The 18,983-nt window shown below is 44.7% G+C and overlaps 1 long non-coding RNA gene across 1 annotated transcript in view; it reads right to left on the bottom strand.

The window, feature by feature from the left end:
• Nucleotides 1-18,983, bottom strand: part of LOC116151473 (uncharacterized) — a 119,209-nt gene that overhangs the window by 94,625 nt on the left and 5,601 nt on the right. The window lies entirely within an intron of this gene.

Genomic DNA, 18,983 nt, shown 5'->3' with positions numbered 1-18,983 from the left:
TGGGGAAGATGGGAATGTCTGCATATGCGTAAGGGGCTTCCTGTTGGGGGGATGAAAATGTTCTAAGATTGACTGGGATGAACAATTCTGGGCATAGAGTAAAAACCACCGTACATTTTAATGGGTGAATTGTTATTAAAACTGGTAAGAAAAAAACACCTCCAGCCAGTACCTTCCCATAGTAAATGCAAATTGCTAAATTTTATTACAGGAAGAAGAAACTGCCCTCAGCATGAAAGCAGGAGTTCAGCAAATGTGAGTAAACAGAAATTGGATAAGAGTATTTCACTTGAAACAGTTGCTGAGTGTACACAAATTATTAAGACATGACAAGGAAAATCAGTTTGACATCACGAAGAAGCATTCTGCTTCAAATGCAGATCAAGGATTCGGCAAGCCCAGCTGCTACAAATGACCAGAGAAGAAACCTGGTTCTTTAAAGAAGTGCCAGAGCCAACAAGGAAATAGTGGTGAGGAAAGCAGGCGGCCGAAAATCTGGAACAGTTTGCTACAAATAATTTCTCCACTGAAAATTCAAAAACAAATGAAAGTGATGTGATGCTGTGTTGACCTCACGTGAATGGGCTTCCTCCGGTGCTCGACAGTTTTGTAACCCCGAATGAGAGAATCAGGAGAATCAGCATGGCTCCTGGGAGTCCCCAAATGACTGCCCACCAGCTCGCTGACCACCATCACATCTGCCAGGGTTGAATTGCAGAGAAGAGACCAACTTCTGAAAGGCACAGGAAATATAGACAAGGGAAGAAAAGGCTGCAGTCAGTCCTGGGACAGAGGCCCTCTGAGCAGAGCCCAGAAGGCTGCAGGTGAACTGGAGTGGCCCTGGGGCAGGAAGGGACCACGGGGGAGCAGATCTCAATTCTCTTCTCTCTCTCCCTCGGGTAGGAGAGATAAAGTCTGCATCCTTCTCACCTGGAACTTTGGGTTCTGGCTGGCAGAAGTCTTACCAACATGGAATGAATTACTCAAGATTGTGGAAAAAGGAAAGAAAGCGAGAGGGAGTAGGGAGCCAACTCCAAGAACCTCTCAAATGCTCCCATATTTATTGTGTATAATCAAAGGAAATAGTCTTTAACAGTTGTGTGACAGTAAGGAGGAACTTCGGGAAAGACTGGATGAGGCAGAGATTGTAGAATCCGCAATGAGTAAAAAGGCTTAGTTTACCTTTAGGGGAGACATGGGGAGAGGGGAACAAGATAAATTCTTTAGATATCTTCATTACAAAGCAGACCACCAGATCAACCAGGTCCCTGTTTTGGGAATAATATACTATCTAACAGCAAGCATGCCCAGCGTTTATAGCTGAGTGCCTGGGTCATTGCTGTGCAATGAGCAGAATGCTATCTAAAACCTCAAATTTGCAAGCAAGGCATTGTCTCTGCTTTTTATGGCAAGGAGAGGAGTGAGTATGCACAGGTGCTTGCTTGAAAGCAGTTACTATGTGCATTTTTTCTTCTTAAAGTTGACATGCGTCTGGGGTCTGTTAAATTTGTTAACCCAATCATGGGCTACCACATGGAACCATTATGGAGGACACCCTAGGATGACAAATCCTGGCTCTGGGTCTTTTCCTGCCAGCTTCGGCCATTCCAGCAGGGTCTAGACACATCCCTGAATAACGAACCCACAGAACCACCCAGACTCTTAACTCCTGGTGCTTGGAATTTAATTTTAGCTCTACACAACTTAACGTAGAATAGTTTCAGAAATAATAGATATTATATTCTTTTTATATCTCATCATAGGACTGATTTTTCTGATTGCTCTAAGCTGCTTCTACTTGGTAAATCACCTAATTCTGCAGGTGAATCCAGTACTTTCCATTGTGCATAACTAGACAGTCTGGGCCCTCTGACTTCTATTCGTCAAATATCGATACACCTAATTGATTTCATTGTTCATCAATTTTAGCCTGGAGGTGAGGGGGTGTCACTCTGTTCCTCAGCCCACCCTCTACTCCTTTCTCTTCAGCAACTCAGGCCTCCTGAATACAAAACAAAGCATCTGTTTCCCTTCATCTACACTTTCCACAAACGCAACAGGAAACATCAGCCTAGAGAATGAATTCAATACATGTGTTAAAACAAAAATCTACAAACCTGAAGCAACTCCATCTCCGAATCATGATACACAATGACATGAAAGTAAGGATGTCAGGTACAAAGCATGCGTGAGCCTGACCACCTCATTTCTATTCTTCAAAGGAAGGAAGGTTTTCATATTTTTTATTATCATTCTTTGTCATTGTTTCTGATTAAGCCAAAAAATAGTTTATGAAATAATTAAGCACTGCAATAACAGATTTTCGCTGTATCAATTACAGAAGGCATTCAGAGGGGATAGGAAAACCCAGCTCTGTAAAAAATGCAAAATTTCTTCCCCTGTTAAGAACACGTATACAAAATGCAACAGAGAATTCAAATTCTTGTGGAGAGGAGCAAAAGCCACAGAATCAAAGCAAAGTCATTACTATGACTCAATTCAAAATTCACTGGACAAACATGCTCAATGCATTCAAAGAATTTTAAAGGCACATTGCAAACCATTCACTTAATGATCTACAGGCTAGAGGAAGAATTTCCCTCTTTAACAGACAACAGAAATCAATAGGTTGCCCCTCCAAACGAGGACCAAACAACAATCAGTTTTTTGACAGTTCTGATAAATCAGCATGTTCTAAACATCAAAATCCAGAAATCTTAACCATTCATTCACACAACAATGAAACAAGCACTTAAAAAAACAAAAAAAAAAAAAAACAAAAACCCAAAGAAACTAAGCACAATTTCCATGTACCTGGATCAATGAGAACTTCTTGTACAGCTGGAAGAAAGAACAGGTTATAGCCTTTTACTTAAAAAATAAAACTCCATTTAAAGATAACTGCTAAAACACATTTTATCATTCATGTTGCCTTGAAAAATCTGAGGCACTTGTATCTGATCAGAAAAACAATTCTGAGTAATAGTATGTTACAATTCAGTGCCAGTTTGCTTTAGTAGAAAAAAGAAAAGCTACTGTTTCTCATTCTGCACAAAGAGTAAAGAACCTCCCAGCCTCTATCTCCTCCTATTTTCTAAGCTCATTCTCCCCAACCCTTCTGAAACAAGTATGAGAACCATTTATTCCCACCAATATGTCAAATGACAAAAGAGTATCAATTTATTTGTGTAAATATATGCCTACACCTTGAACTGGAAGAGAAAGGTATCAGAAGGCTGTATGGAACTTATTTCTACTTTCCTGAAATCACACACACACGTTCACAGACACAGACATGTACACACTGAATTACTGGGCACTTCACAAGCTGAGGACTTCCAACTTATAGAAGATAACTTTGTAGTTAGTTTAATATACAAAACTGTCAGCTTTTGAAAGCCTTCATCATCTGCTAAATCATCCAAATATCAACGAGACCCAATTAGCCTTTTCTGTAGAATATAATTTCCCATGATGGCAAAACAGACCCTAATTAGTGGATCCAAGCCTCATGTTTATCACTACCTATGATCGTTTTTAAACACGTAAACAGATTCAGAAAGGTATGTCCCAACAACATTTATTCTTATTGAAATAGCATATGTATTCAATTGTCTATACAGAAAATAGGTCACATGATGGTGTTTAAGAGCTATTTTGTGTATTGAAATATTTATTTTTAAGTGCAGACAAGGAGGGTCTGTATTACTCAGTTGTAGAACACCTGCTTAGCATGCACAAAGTCCTGGCTTCAATCCCCAGTACCTTCAAAAAAATAAATAAAAATAAGTGCTTATTTAAAAATAAGAATAAAGTTATAAAAAGCATAAATGCAGACTAAAAACCACTGCAATCTAGGAGCCACAATTTTAATAAAAAAAACAAGAGTTTCTATCAAATATTGACTATATGCCAATCACAGAGACAACCACAAATCACACCTGACAACCATCACGTGTGATTCTCAGCAACCCTACTAAGTAGACACCGAAGAGAAACCCAGCATTGAGGATGAAGAAATGGAGCTCGGAGGAGCCGGGGATGCTGACCGTCCAGCTCCCCATGACACCACTTCAGCGAAGGATGAGCGCTGACAGAGCTGCTCTGAGGGGACACCCAGCTGCATGGAACCTTGGGGCACTGGGGAGTCCCAGAAAGCACTCAAAACTGTTCAGTGAAGAACCAGCTCAAATATATTACATTGTGCCACATCCTTTAAATAGAGAACATAACTGAGACCTTTTTGATGCCTCCGTGTCCTTTCAGCCATCATCAATTATTTGCCCTCTCAGCACGCCCAGTCATGAACTGGACCCCATATGAAGTGCACTCAGTTGGCAGAGCATTTAAAGCTGTTTTATGAAGTTTGTAAGACTCTGTCTATGCCTCACACAGGCGGTCATCCATCACTTCTCCCCGGTGTGGACGTACCACCTGAAATCACACCTTTCTGCTTTTTAAAATCCCTTCATATAATCCAGAGTTTTCAACAGCAAAGAAGCAGCTCAACCAGAAACAGTGGATAGCTTTTCACCAAATAGACTCGAACACCCCATCGGACTACCTGGAAGCCCTTTTATTCTATTAAACCCACTTCCAAGTACTTCATCATTTTCTGATTGGTGGACTTGGCCTCTGACTGGCCTACTCAGAGAGCTCCCAGCCTCACATCCGGGGGTGGGAGAGGACCCTGCTGTTGGGGGAAATCAGTGCGGAAGGCGGAAATCTTCCACGCAGGTCTGCACGGGTAGAAGTGCCACAACGTGCTCAGAAATTATACCGTCAGCACCCCTGGGCTCCCATGGACTGGTTTCACATTAACCAAACTCATGAGAGACTGATGCAAGAAAACCAGAAATTAATTTATTAATGTAACAGGAGATGTGAAACTACAGACCAGACTGAAATATCAGAGTTCAACCATGAGTACAGATTCTCCTCAACGGCCCAATCACAGGCAGGCAGTCACATGACAAGCGTGGACAGAAGCAGAGCAGGAAGGGTTTCTAGATTAACTCAATGGACTAAATTTCTGTTATACGAACAGATCTGCTGCCCAGAAGACATTTAACGCCAATCACGGTGCACTGTCCGTGGACAGTGGCTGAGACACGACTGTGAGCACCTGTGTAACTCTCCTTTCCCTGTCCTTTCTGGGCTAAGTGATGCACAGAGGTACAGAGATCCAGGGATGCAGATACCTCTAAACACCCAAAGCCCATCCCTGGGAGCCTGGAAACCAGACAGCCAGGGTTTAAATACCAGCTCTGTCACTTACTAGCTCTGCGACCTTGGCCAACTTACTTACTCTCTCCGTGCCTCAATTTCCACATTGTAAACCTGGGATAACTATCAAACCTTCCTTACTCACCTGTTTTGAAGATTGAAGGATTCATTTCTGTAAAACGCTCAGAAAAGAATGTAGCACATTTTTGGTGCTCAACAAATGTGAATTTAATAAGAAAGTGATTTACAAGTCTCCCTTCTAATCATCTTCTGTGTTTCATGGCTAGTCTGAGTCCCAAAGGAAATCCTTATTTCCCCTCTTATAAACTCTTGGGGAGCACCCTTCTGTTGCATCCCACCACCTGTTTAAACTGAGGGAAGGGATGCCTCCTCCACACTCTGGTCCATGGAGAGTGCTTCTCCCTTCACACCCCTGACCCCTGGACAATGGCTAGCCCTCCTCACACTAACAGATTGAGGTGTGAGTCCGGAGAGACAAGCAGGGCATATGAAACCTTTCCTTTCCCTCCAGTGTTGGCCACCCTTGGGAAGCACCCGGGATGCTCAGCTCCATTGCAGAGCAGCCCTGTGCATGATGGGGCAGATCCTCTTAAGGGAAGGCTCACTGTGGCCCAGAGCTAACTGGGACTGCGTGAGTCTCTAGTTCTGGGGCACAGTATCATGACACGCATTTTCCCACAGCCCTGAAGTTCATGGAGAACGTGGCTTCATCAGTAATACAGGAGACATTTATCGCCTGCCTGTTCTTCTGTGTCATCTCTCAGTTGGCTGCTGGAAAAAACATGTGTATAAGTATTGGGTCCCCTTAAGCCACAATATATATGAAGTAACAAAAAATTCTGTGGCTTAACATTGGTTCAAGGCGACTGTGTTACGGTCCTGACTCTGCTGATGCTAAATTATGGGTATAGGAACTATGGAACCTCCTCAAATATCTTTCATCATAAAACCAGCTTTTCTTATTTTCCTGTTTCTTAGTAATTGCCAAAGACTGTAAAATGATGGCTTCATACAAAACAGGAGCTAAACTTTATGAGCCCTTTGACATTCCCACTGTGCTAAACACTTTACATAATTTCTAATTCTCACAATTCTACAAAGCAGATACGAGCGTCCCCATCTCACAGACGAGGGAAAAACTCAGAGCAAACTGACTCAGGCTCACGTGGCTCAGTGGCAGCACGTGCACGCAAACCCAAGTCAAAAAACTACACCCCTTCTTATATGTATAAAATCACCTCCCACAAAATGACACACAGCGGCTGGGTCAATACTCAGGGAACTCAGTACACTTTTCAGCTTTAAGGTGCTCCAGAGGCCGCTCCTAGCTGTTTTATAAAATCCCGGCTCACTGGTTGCTAACACTGGAAGAAAAGTCCGATTTTGCCATTGTTTGCACAGCAAGTCTGAAATGTTCACAGCGAGATGACAGAATAAGTCTAAGACATAAGCAGAATAATTTTTCCAGGTAGACAGACATAATGGACATTGTGCTATTCTGAAGCACTAAGCAAAGGAATCAAAACAAAATAACATTTGTTAAGCCTTCTTTTACAAACAGGAAAATTAAGACTGTTAGAAGGTGCAACAGCACCACCTATGGCTAGAAACACCTTCCAGGTTGCCGGGAAAGATGCAACACAAAAATTGCCTGTTGGATCAGAAACAAGAATCAGATAACTAAAAGCTTATGTAGCACATACTGCACTTTGCTTCGGGGAAGGGAGATGTATTCAGTATTTAATCTGACATTGCTAATACTCCTGAATATAAACAAAAGACACAGGCTCATGGAAACTCATCTTAGAAGAGGAAAGAATCCAGTCCAGCCACTTCATTTTACAGGAGGGGAGACTGAGATCTGGGATTTGTCCTCCTGGCAATCAGCAGCAAATCTCTCCTAGCCCTCATGTCTTGCACTGTAGCAAAAACCAACAGATCTGTACTAGGCCTATATTCATAAAAGTCACGTCTGTATTTTTCCAACAGTAATTAATCTAGATATCTTGCAAAATACTTCTCAAAGAGCCAGGAAATCATACAAGTGTATTGAAATTCAAAAACATTTATTTGCACATTAAAACAGCATGAGCTTTATTCTATTAAAAAAAGTGACATGTCAAATCAATGTTTTGATATTTTAAAACCTATTAAGAGTGCAGAAAAATAAATCAAAATTTTCTTTAATCACAAAAGAGAGAAGCTTATTCCCTGAAAATGATCAATGTAGATTTTTCTAAACTTAATGGTTCTGGTCAGATTCCTACGAATTTAAATGTCTGAGTGGATGGTTACACGGCAACATGAATTCTGAGTTGTAACAACACACATTCTGTGTAAATAATCTTCAAGGCCATCTGCTTAAGGTGGTTTAACTAGTCCCTGTCTTACTAGAATGATAAAGATTTCATTAAAACTTCATACTGCACACACACACACACACAAAACCCTGAATCCTTGTTACTTTAAGCCATATTCATATATTCATAAATATGCATATTGAATATGCATCAGAAACAAGCCACCCTCTTTAGTATTCAGAGTTGATCCTTCTAAACTATCTGTCCTTGTGACAGCATATTTTTACTAAGCAGCTCTTGGGTGCTTCGTATACAAGGCATCTACATCTCACAGTCAAACAAGGTAAACGGCATCACTCAAATTTCACAAATGAGGAAATGTACTTAAGCCATGAAAACAACTTACATATTCATCATCAGGAAAGAAAAGAGTAAAGATTTTACTTAAAATATTCACTGACAAACCTTTCCTCCATACTAAGACTTCATAGAACCAATTCAGTCTTTGTAAATTTTTCTGTCAATAAGCACCACATCATTAGCAATGGTTGGACTTTCAAAGCCCACTCCTATTTTGCACTATAATCATTTTTAATGTTTTGTTTTTAGTGTTTACAGAGCACTAAAATAAAAAATATAAAGATTTTAACTCATTGCCTGAGAAAGCAACATTTGTGAAAATGTACAATTTTAATTTATGCCACTCTGTCTCACATTCTCACTGGTGTCTCTCCTTTGAAGGCTTCATGAAGCTGAGATCTCTAAAACCGGTCATTTATGGACTCACAGGAGTTCGGGAAACCACTCAACGTGGGGCTGATCAGAGGAGCAATTGAGAATGCATCCTGTGCAGCCTGGGTTCCAGCCCTGAGCCTGCCAGAGCCAGCTGCGTGAGATTTGGGACAAGGTGCCCCATCTCTCAATCCCTCAGCTGCAAAAAAGGAGACCTGATACCTACCCTTAAACACCTGCTATGAAGTAAACATGAGGAAAGCATTTTAGCCTTAGGTAAGTGTCCACTCAGAGCAAGCTTGGTCATTATGATGATGAGGATTACTTTTAATAAGTTAAGGCAGACCAAAAATTAGAAATCACCATAAAGGAGAAACATTTTATGTCAATGAGCATTTCCTTTTGAATGGATTGCAGAATGTTCTATTGATTTTTTTAATAAATCAAATTTTGTCCACTAATTATAGATTTACAGGTTCATGGACAAGTCTCCAGAAAAAGAATTAGAGGCCACTAACCTCTGCATGCTAAGAAAGTAAAGTTTAAAAAAAATCAGGGGGGAGATTATACCTCACTTGAGAGAGTATGTGCTCAGCATGCATGCGGCCCTCAGTTCAGACACCAGTAACTCCATTTAAAAACTTTTTTTTTTTTAAGAAATGGAGAATTAAATCAAAAAGGTGCAGGAATACAGAATTTTTTTAGAGACTCAACTCAGATTTAAGATGGGGAAAAAAATTTCCATTTCTCACAGGAAATCTTGAGAACTATGTAAACCGGATCTGAGTTGTCTAATCTTTTAACATTATTCATGAATTCATATTACCAAGTCTTAAAACTGCCTGATAACCCACAGGGGTGATCCTTATCATAACAGCTGCCAACACGGATCGAGCTCCGGCTAGGAATGCTCTGTTCTGCCATCTCTGCCCCTGAGGCCTCACCAGGCTGAGAGCACTAAATTTTGTCATTAATGAGAACCTCGTGTAAGTCCTCCATTTGTGCTTCTCACTCCCCCCTCACCAGCCCCTCTGAAGGAAGCACTGTTATCATCTTCCCCACCAGCATATAAGGCCACTGAGGCACAGAGACTAAACCTGCTCCAGGTCACATCGGCATTAAAGGACGTCTATAATTCTGCTGTTTTACTATTGACAAAGGAATCTGACATATCAATTCAAGGGAGACTGTTAAATAATCAAGTCTGTCAGGTCTTCACCTCAAAGAGCAGATACTATAGATTCCTGATGTAGGATGAGGCTGCCGCCACAAACTGACTCAGCTTGAAATTAATATCCAAGATGAACCAGCGGATACAAGTAAATATTCACGATTGTCAACTCCGCTCACGGGTCTGGGCCCTTCACTGCCTGAACGGGGGTGAAATCCCCACCCGTGTCAGGGAGGGAAGTGCGGCTCTTCCGGGACTCACCCAGGATTCACGGGCTCTTTCCCCCCACAGGCTGTCCTCAACGATTAAAAGGCTCTCAAGATTTTTACACCATGCAAAACTAAAAGACATTTCTGCAGATAGAGCACTTTCTCAGGCTTAAACCTTTTTTGCCTACACTCAGCAAGTGGGAAAATAACACATGACTCTGCAAAGTCACTGAGCCTCACCACTCACAGGAGTAGAATGGCCTCAGCACAAGATGACTCTTCACATTTCAAGATGAGAACAAAATAAAGCTGCCCCCAACCACAGGCACTCCCAGAGACAGAGCTCAGCAGTCTTCTGCACACTCACGGTTGTGCAGCCCTCACCACCATCTATTTCCAGAACACTTCATCACCCCAGAAGAACACCCCTGTCACTAGCAGTCACTTCTCAACCCCCCTCCACCCAGCCCCTTGCAACCATCACCTGTTCTCTGCCTCTGCATGTGCCTTTTCTGGGCATTTCAGATCACTGAAATCAACAATATGTGGCCGTTTGTGTCTGGTTCCTTTCACTTAACGTGCTGTTATCAAGGCTCGTCCATGGTGAAGTGGTATCAGCATCTCTTTTTTTTTTTTTTTTGAAAATGTTAAAGTTTATTAGAAGGTGGTATATACTATCAAAAAGAGTAGAGAGGAGTATAAATGGTGGTGTTTCAAAGGGAAAAGGGCGGGTTGAGCAGTCAGGGTGGACTTCCCAGAGCAGGTGGCCTTTTTCATATTCCCTTTTATTTATTTTTTCTTTTTTATTCACTCTTACGTCTGAATAATGTTCCACTACATGGAGATACTACATTCTGTTCATCCATTCAGCAGCAATGTATGGACGAGGTCCAGAAGAATGAGTGTAAGAGGTGACTAGGCAGGGATGGCATTAAAGCAAAGGGCAAGATGTGCTTTCAAAAAAAAAAAAAAGCCAACAAACAGAGGCACAAGGAAATTCAGCACGTTCTGAGAAAGTGCATGCTTGCTTCAGCATGACTGCCGTGCAGGGCTGGGGGGGAGAGTGACAGGAGACACAATGAGGGAGTCACCTGAGAATATTCCCCACTGCAAGCAGCTCAGCCAATTCTCCTCCCTCATCCTGTATTTTAGCGCCATTTTTGCTAGGTTTTCTCTTATTTCAAGTAACAGTACTTTAGTTACACATCTGATCATCTGCATCAGATCACCTTACCTCCAAGCCACAGAAAGTCATTCACTGACTGGAGCAGCTCCAAGACATAATGGTGATGGACCAGGGAGTCCTGCAGCATCCCGGCCTGCAGGCACAAACCCCCACATGTTCCATGGTGATGTCCAGAAAGTAAAATGCATGGAAATATCTCACTGCTGTTGCATTATATCTGCCCCCAAATTGCCCCAAAATCATGCTGGCAAAGCACTACTCAGCCCTCTCACTACAAAAAAAGAAAAAAAAAATATAGAGAGAGAGAACAGAAAAGAAAAGAATAAAGCTAAGAAGGCAAATTTAGGGTCTTCCACTGAAAACCAGCAACCATCACTGCCAGTATCTCAGCTGGAATGGTCCTGACTTCAAAAACCACTGTGCAGTTACATTTCAAACGTGATAGACATATATTTATTTCATGTAGATGATATTACAGTAGGATTTTTCTTTTCGAAATTTCCAGTAGCAACATTAACACAAGAAAGTTTATGTTTCAGCTTAAAAAAAATCAATTATCTTCCACTTTCTTAATTTTGAACCTATTATTATTTTATAAAGGGAGCTATGCTGCAGATTATAAACCAACTGTTTGGCTTCTGCAAACAAGACCTTTATGACTTCACTATTTCAGAGCAAGCTTTAATGATGCTTTGAGAAGTGGGGCCTGGGGCACTCACTAACAGCTCTTTAAATACTGACAAGGATGTGCTATTAAGTAATGCAAAGGCTCTAACTCTACATTAACTCAGAAACCAAAGAAACTACACCAAAGCATTACTTTATCATTTTTAAATTGTCCTATTCTTTTGAATATTAAATTTCTTAAAAGATAAGATTTTTTTGAAAAAGACAGCAGCTGTATTAAATTTCCTCTCACCAAGAAAGCAATCTTTATCAAGAATAAATACCCCTATGGAAATCCAAAAGAAGGGACGTTTCTAGCTAAGTGAACATGCAGATCTCAACACAAGCCTAAATCCTATCAGATGTCACTCGAACGAGCTCAACAAATTCCTGGGCTACCCTGGAACTTAGCTCTTCTGTTCCAAATGTTGGCTGAGCTAAAATCATCACACAAGGCAGGGAAGAAGAGAAAAGTCCACCTGGCTGCATCCGTTTTCTTCCAGCCACAAGGTGCCGCTAGGGCGTCGCCGTTAATAAGCCCTCCCCATGAGGAAATCCGGCATCCACACTGCCCCTGCCGTCCCCAAGCAGCCCCAACGCCCCTCTCCCACTGGTGGCCCCCCAGCCTGTCAATGTTCTTCTAATGACCCTCCCAGTTGGTGGCACTCTCCCCCTCTTCCCCGCTTCACACACACACACACACACACACACACACACACACACAGAGCCAGGACAGCCTTCCCAAAGCACAAATTTGATTCCATCAGCCCCACTTCAAACCCTTCAGAGGCTCCCTGGTAGAGTTCTAGCCCCACCCCCGACCCAGCTCGCCCAGCCTCAGTTCAGTACCCAGGTCCCCAGTGACCTCAGGCGCCCCCTGACCTGCTGCTACTTCCCACTTGCCTCCAGGCTCATTTTGACTGTTTGTCAAGGAAGCCTTCCTTCCCTCGAACCTCCGCACTTTGGGTTAGGTTCCCCTGCTGTGTTCCTAGAACTTTCTACGCTAAGACAACTTCTGACACTGCTAAGGTCTCAAGAAGCAAGTACATTTTGCTTACTACTGTGAGTCCATCCTCTCTCCCCTAGTCACTCAGAATTGTATGTGTTATGAATAAATGAATGAAGGGGTGGGTCTTAAAGGGACAGGCAGAGATGCTCTCGCCCATCCCGACCCCTTCTCTCTGTAGAACATCAGAAGCAAAACCAGGAGTACCTCTCCTGAGGGTCACTTTATGCTGACACCCTTCACTGCCTCTTCTGTGTCAGTTCTAGTAAAAAACCAAGCTCCTCCAAAGCCCTCCATCCCTAGTCCCTCTCCAGTGTCCTCCCAAGCAGGGTCACCCTCCACCCTGGATCACACAGGGCATTCTCCCCGAGTCCCCACCCCACAAGCCTCCAGGCCTCTACCCGGGCTGCTCCTGCCACCTGAGTCACCCTCTTGATTCCTTCCCCTGGCTGACTCTTACTCTGTCCTCAGAACCGAATGTAGAGCCCACTTCTTCCAGGAAGTCCTCTCTGATGATGTCCTTTAGCTCTTGGCTGGGCTCCCTCTACAGCAGGACTTCTTGGCGACCAACTGGTGTTTGTCCACCTGCTCCTCGGAGACCATGACCTCTTGGAGGCCACGTGGGAAAAAGGAGTGAGACGACAAGAGGGGTGGGAAGAGCAAAAAGCAAAATCACAGCCCAAGTCCCAAATTCAAGGATTCTGTCTCAGAAGAAAAGAATAAAATGTTTAATACGTATGTCATTTGGCTATGATTTTTGTGGCTCATGGAAAGCAAGAGCTTGGTGTTCTAGACTAAAATCCAAGTTACATGCAAAGAAATGTATATATTCATATCCAAAGGAAACCAGAGCTGCTCAACAACAGTTAGAATTGAAAGGAACGTTGATAAAGACAATCTCTCTCTCTCTCTCTCTCTCTTTTTTTTTTTGTATCATATAGTTGTAGAAGTATTTGAATAACTAAGGGATGGCTACAGCCTATGATTCTGCACTGGAGAGTTTGGGGCTGAGGAAGCCCAGATTACATGCACTGTGTAAATACAATCACACCAACACACTGACAGGCGCCCTAGTGGCTGAGCTGAAGTTCCAAAGCAGACAACCTTACGTTGCAAGACAGCTCTCATTAGAAAGTAAGAAATGCAATATTCTGTACTCAATTACATACGTTATATGGGCCATTAAGCTATAGTGCATCTTGTCTAATGAAACCCCAAAATAAATTGTTAACGTCGATTTTCTCCATCTGACCCTTATTTGCTAACTTTGGATATCAAAACCTCACTCCATACGGAAAGCTCAGGCCTACGCTGCAGCAGGTTACATCCCGTGGAAGAAAGCCGATCAAGTGAGAACTGGAGAGTTTCCCTTCAGAAGCTGCTAAGTCTGGTTTTGCACCTGTACGTCATTTGCAACCACGTCATCGACAAAGGAGTAAGACCTTACCTCTGTGGGGCGAAAAGCACTGCGGTGCTTCCGAACCATCAAAGAACACTGAGCTTTGTGAAACAGTCCTGAGGCACTTAAATCGTACTTTTGCTGAAAGCCTCCAAAACTGACCCAATTCACCATTCCACGTACAACAGGGAGGTGCCGGAATTAGTAGAGAGAACATGCCCTTGAAGACTGACAAGGCCCTGCTTGAATCCTGCTACAGCATTTACCAGCCACTAAACGGACCAATTCCTTAACCCCTCTGAGAAGACTTCCCAATCTGCAAAAGGGGGCTGCCACCGCCCACCTGGGAGGCATGGATGTGAATGCAACACGCAAGTAGGGCGGCCGAGTGGTTCCTGACACGGGGCCTGGTTAGTTTCCCTCCGCTGCCCTTCTCCCCCTTTAAATTTGTACTGTTCCCCCTGGTAAGGGTCAAGCCCCCAGACCAGACTGCCCGATTCTTCTGTGTATCCCTGGATACATGACTTACCCTTAGGAGGCCAGAAAAAGAACCATCTCCTCCCACGTCACTATCAATGTTCTTAAGAGTCTGGGATTTTCAACTCTATTTTGCACGGAGACTATTCCAGAACTGTCCAACCACCATTCTCCACTTTGGCTCCTCTCCCAGCGCCCATCCCTTCTCACCTCAAATCTTCTGTCTGCTGGCCTTTTGTTCGTGGGAAAGAGAGTCCGCTAGGATGGGGACTCCCTAGGCCTCCGTCCCTCCCTCACAGGTGAGTATGACTACCTTCTCCCCACTCCCCACTCGGACTCCAGCTTCTGAGGAGATTCCCCTCCCGGACACTGCAGCCACTGCATCATCCCAAGATGCGCACACGTGGCCATAACCCTCCCTTCAGATTTCTTCCTGGGTGTCCCTGCCCACCCCCAAGACCCTTAAAGGATAAATGCCATTGCTCTGAAAATCCCAAACGCCGCTGACTGACACACCAAAGCTGCATGGTCTGGACTTTCCTCCAACACAGGCACAGCTCTGCCCCCACTCAGCCTCAGTCTGCACCTCTCGAGATGAGCTCATCCACCTGCACGGCTGTGAACACCAGCTAAGAATGACGACTCCCAACGTGTATCTGTGGTCCGGCTCCTTCACCTGAGCCCCAGGACCATAGACCCGAGAGCCTATTTGAAGTCCTAACTTGGATGACAAATGGAATCTTAAAAATGCCTCATGTCCACCATTTACTCTAGAGTTCGATTCCTGGCAGGTACCTCCCAGGCTCCCGATTTTAGTAACAGACCCAGAACCCACCTAGGTGTTTGAGGTCAAATTCAATTTCCCCTGTTCCCTCCCCCCGGCCCTGCCCTGGAATCAGTCTTGTCATTTCTGTCGCTAAACCAGTCTCAAGTCTGGTTCTGCAAGGACCACGGATGGAACCCCACAAGCTCACAGCAAGGTGCACTGAGTTACAGTCCTCCGAAGAGAGCTCCCTGGAGGGGGAGGCATCTCCTGCCTCTGGTCACCTCAGAAGGCACTGGATTCTCACAAAGGAGGACCAGGAGAAGGGACTCAAGGTTCTCCTGTGGTCTGAACTTTGAAGGGCCCGAGGTTTGGGGGAGTTCCTAGTTAGTAGACACACCTGCCAGTGAGCAGATGAGGATGGAGGAACCCAGGCAAGGCTGTTCTCACTCCAACCCCTGGGCTCTCGGGAGCCACGGGAAAGGCCTGTGTCCAGGGCACAGCCCGGCCATCACAGATCCCAGCCTGCATTTGCCAACCCAGATTGCCTAGACTCCTACTTGCGACTCTTACTTCTGTTCTGTTCCCCCCCAGAATGTGATGGACTTTTTCAGAAAGTTTGGCCTGTCTCAAGGGAGACCAAGTCAGTGAAGGATGAGGTTTCCATATTTGGACCAGAGCATGAAAGGAGAAACAAGGTCTCATGGCCAGCATGATGGTGGTGGCCAAACCCTTCCCCCGGGTGAGATGAACCAGGGTGTGGGTGAGAATGCAAGGTCCCTTCATGGCTCACTGGGGTGTTGGAGGCTCACTGGGGTGTTGGAGACTCACTACCACAAACTAACGACATGGCCATCAGTGGTGGACGTCAGCTGCAACAGACACGGAGTCAGCTATTTACTGCCAACATGGGTTAATAGTAAAGGCCGGTGCAGGGAGGCCTGCATGGCTGCTGAGGCCAACCACAGACCCGTCTCTGAATGCCCACTGGCTGGAGCAGAGAGGAAGCTACAGTCCCCTTTAGCGGTCCCTGTGTCCACCAGATCCAAGTGAGCCAGCTACTTAGGAGAAGGCCATATTGTTCTGATACTCAGAAAAACCAGCCTCGTAAAGGGAAAAAAAGAGTGGCATGGAGTTTAGACCCGCTCCTGCCCCTCTATTAAGGCAAAGTAAAGTAAATGGCACGGGGAAGGTGAATGAAAAAAAACAAAAAACAAAAATAAACGGTGACTGCTTCCTCCAACAGCATCTCCTGCAACTGTTCACCCCCGAGCTTGCCACTTTCTCACTAGTGACCGCTGGCCAGGAAGCTCCGTCACGCACGTCACACAGCGACAGCCAGGAACCACGTGCCGAGCACGTTTGTGTAAAAGCCAGAATCAAGCAAGATGCTGCAGATTTTGACTTTCCAAGTTTAAATACTCCATGAAAAAAATCCCTCAGCAGCCGCCTAAATCAATTCGCATCTCACTTCTTCAAAACAATCAAACAAAATTATTAAGGGCACATTTGTCACCAAATATAAGGAGGACCAAACAGGTTCCTCAAAGCAAGGATTTTAACAGGTATCAAACACGAGTGGGTGATGTGATAACAAAACAAAAATTCCAAAAAACTAGAAAATAAAAAGATGACTAGGATAATATATGTATCAAGGCAACTGTTAAGTTTTTGCTTTTTAAAGTGATGGGGACAGCACGGAGGACGATCTGGCTATTTCCAATGCAGGGTGTGCACAGCCCACATTTTCAGATGCAACAACATGCTCACAGGGCGGTACAAGAGAGAAAGGGAAATAGAAAAAAGAAAAGAGGAACAGTGAAAATTAGAAACACAAGAGAACAAAAATAACTCACAGCAATTACAAGAATTTACGTGAGTGTGATGAGGAGAGGGACGAGGGGACGGTGAGACCCACCCTCACGTATTGTTCCAGGGAAGGCAGGGGCCTGAGGCGAGCGGAGCTGATGGGGGACCCCAACATGGTCAGGGCCCCAAACCTAAACTTCACCTAGATGCGTCTAGGCAGCTTTTGAACTACCAAATGTGGTCGCATTTCAAGCTGGAAAATTTTACTCACTCCCAACATGAGTAACAGGAGAGAATTAGGCTCTGTTCCTGCACCAAAGCATTGTTTAAAAAATTAATGACTGTGGAATAGTAAAAGCAACAATGGAGTAAAAGTGACTGGAGGAGAACGTGCTTGACCCGAGCTCACTGGCCACGTTATCTCACTGACGTTAAGATGCTGGCTGAGCCCTTATGGTACCAAAACAGACAGACCCACCAGGAGGGAGGTTTAATGCGCTGCTGTATTTTGATACCGAGAGCCATGCCTGGTACACAAGGTTCTGGGTAAACAATGGTGACAGCGTCAACCACTATGGGCTAAGCACACATCCAGCTACTCCGCCAAATCCCAAGGGCAGACTTCAAAAGGCAAAAACAAGCTGGCATTCTCTGGTGGGTCTGCAGACTCAGAGCCAAGCAGTTGCTGAGCAAAAATGTCACTAGTGCCTCCTATGACAAAAGAGGAGGCACTGGCCAGGGGGCTGGGGCAGGGCTCCAGGCATCCACTGCTCACCCATCAGTCTGTCCTGGGGGAGAATGTGGTCCCTGCTTACATTGCACCGATGCACCTACCTTGACTAACACCTCAGGGCTCAGCAGGTGGTGACATGTGACAGGAATGGAGCCAGCCTGGGAGTGGCACTGTGCTGGCATCTGTGCACTCAGCTTTGCCCAGGCCACTATACCTGCCAGCTCATCTACAAGAAGCAGAAGGGGAGAAGGGCATGTAGATCACAGGGCCCTGCGAGGACAAGTACAGATCATGGCCATGTCATGACTCGCCACTTCCTTAAGCCATAGAGGCATGTCCGGGAGGAACAGAAAATTCATCCAGAGCCCGCCAGGCACCACAAGCAGGTAGGACTCGGGTCCCCTGTGCCTGCCACTCACAGGACTGGTCTGGACTTTCTTTTTATCAATTCCCTGGCATCTTCTCCTCCAACTTACCAACAACCAGAAAGTATAATTTGACTTTAGACTCACAGAGAATCGCAGAGCACCTCCTCCACATCGGGCCCGGCAGCACGTGCCAGGTCCTCCGACCGTCACCTGTGGGACCGTCATGAGCCCTCTCCAGACTCAAGGCCAGAGGCCGTAGGCCGGGGGAAACAGCTTCCCTCACTCTCCCCAGCAAAGGGGGACCACCTCTCGGCAAAGGCATCTCACTCTCTTCTGCCCGAGGGACATGTCGATAAATACACAGGGAAACAGAGCAGAAGGTGGGGGGATAGGCAGCCCAGAAGAGCTCGTCTGCACTTCCAAGGCAAAGTGGGTCCGTTGACCTAATCACAGGGATAAAGTGAGGACGAATCTTTCCCTGCTCTGTCCCACATTCCGTGACACGCCTTTCCCTGCGTAAGGAGCTCATTCGGAAGCCCCTGGCGGTGTTTCTGATGTCCTAAATTGGCATGGTGGCTGTCAGGCAGGGAGAGAGGGCCTGAGCCGTGCAGGTGCTGGGCCTGGGAGGCAGGAGACACCGGCTCCATCCTCAGCTCAACCAGCACCTCATTCTGCGTCTCGGGATTCAGCATGACATCTATAAGCAAAGGGATGAGACTGTCCCAGGACAGGCTGTCCAACATGAATGAAATGAGAGCCATGTAAAGAAAGTTTCCCAGTTGCCACATTTAAAAAGGTAAAAAAAAAAAAAACAAAAAACCCAAAGAAATAAAAAACCTAGAAACTGATTTTATGAACATATCTTACTTATTCTACTGTATGTAAAATACTATCATTTTGACATGTAATCAATATAG

Source organism: Camelus dromedarius, chromosome 13 (genome assembly GCF_036321535.1).
Source record: "Camelus dromedarius isolate mCamDro1 chromosome 13, mCamDro1.pat, whole genome shotgun sequence".
Classification (NCBI taxonomy): Eukaryota; Metazoa; Chordata; class Mammalia; order Artiodactyla; family Camelidae; genus Camelus; species Camelus dromedarius.
The sequence above is the reverse complement of the archived record's forward strand: the minus strand, read 5'-3'. Positions and strand labels throughout refer to the sequence as shown.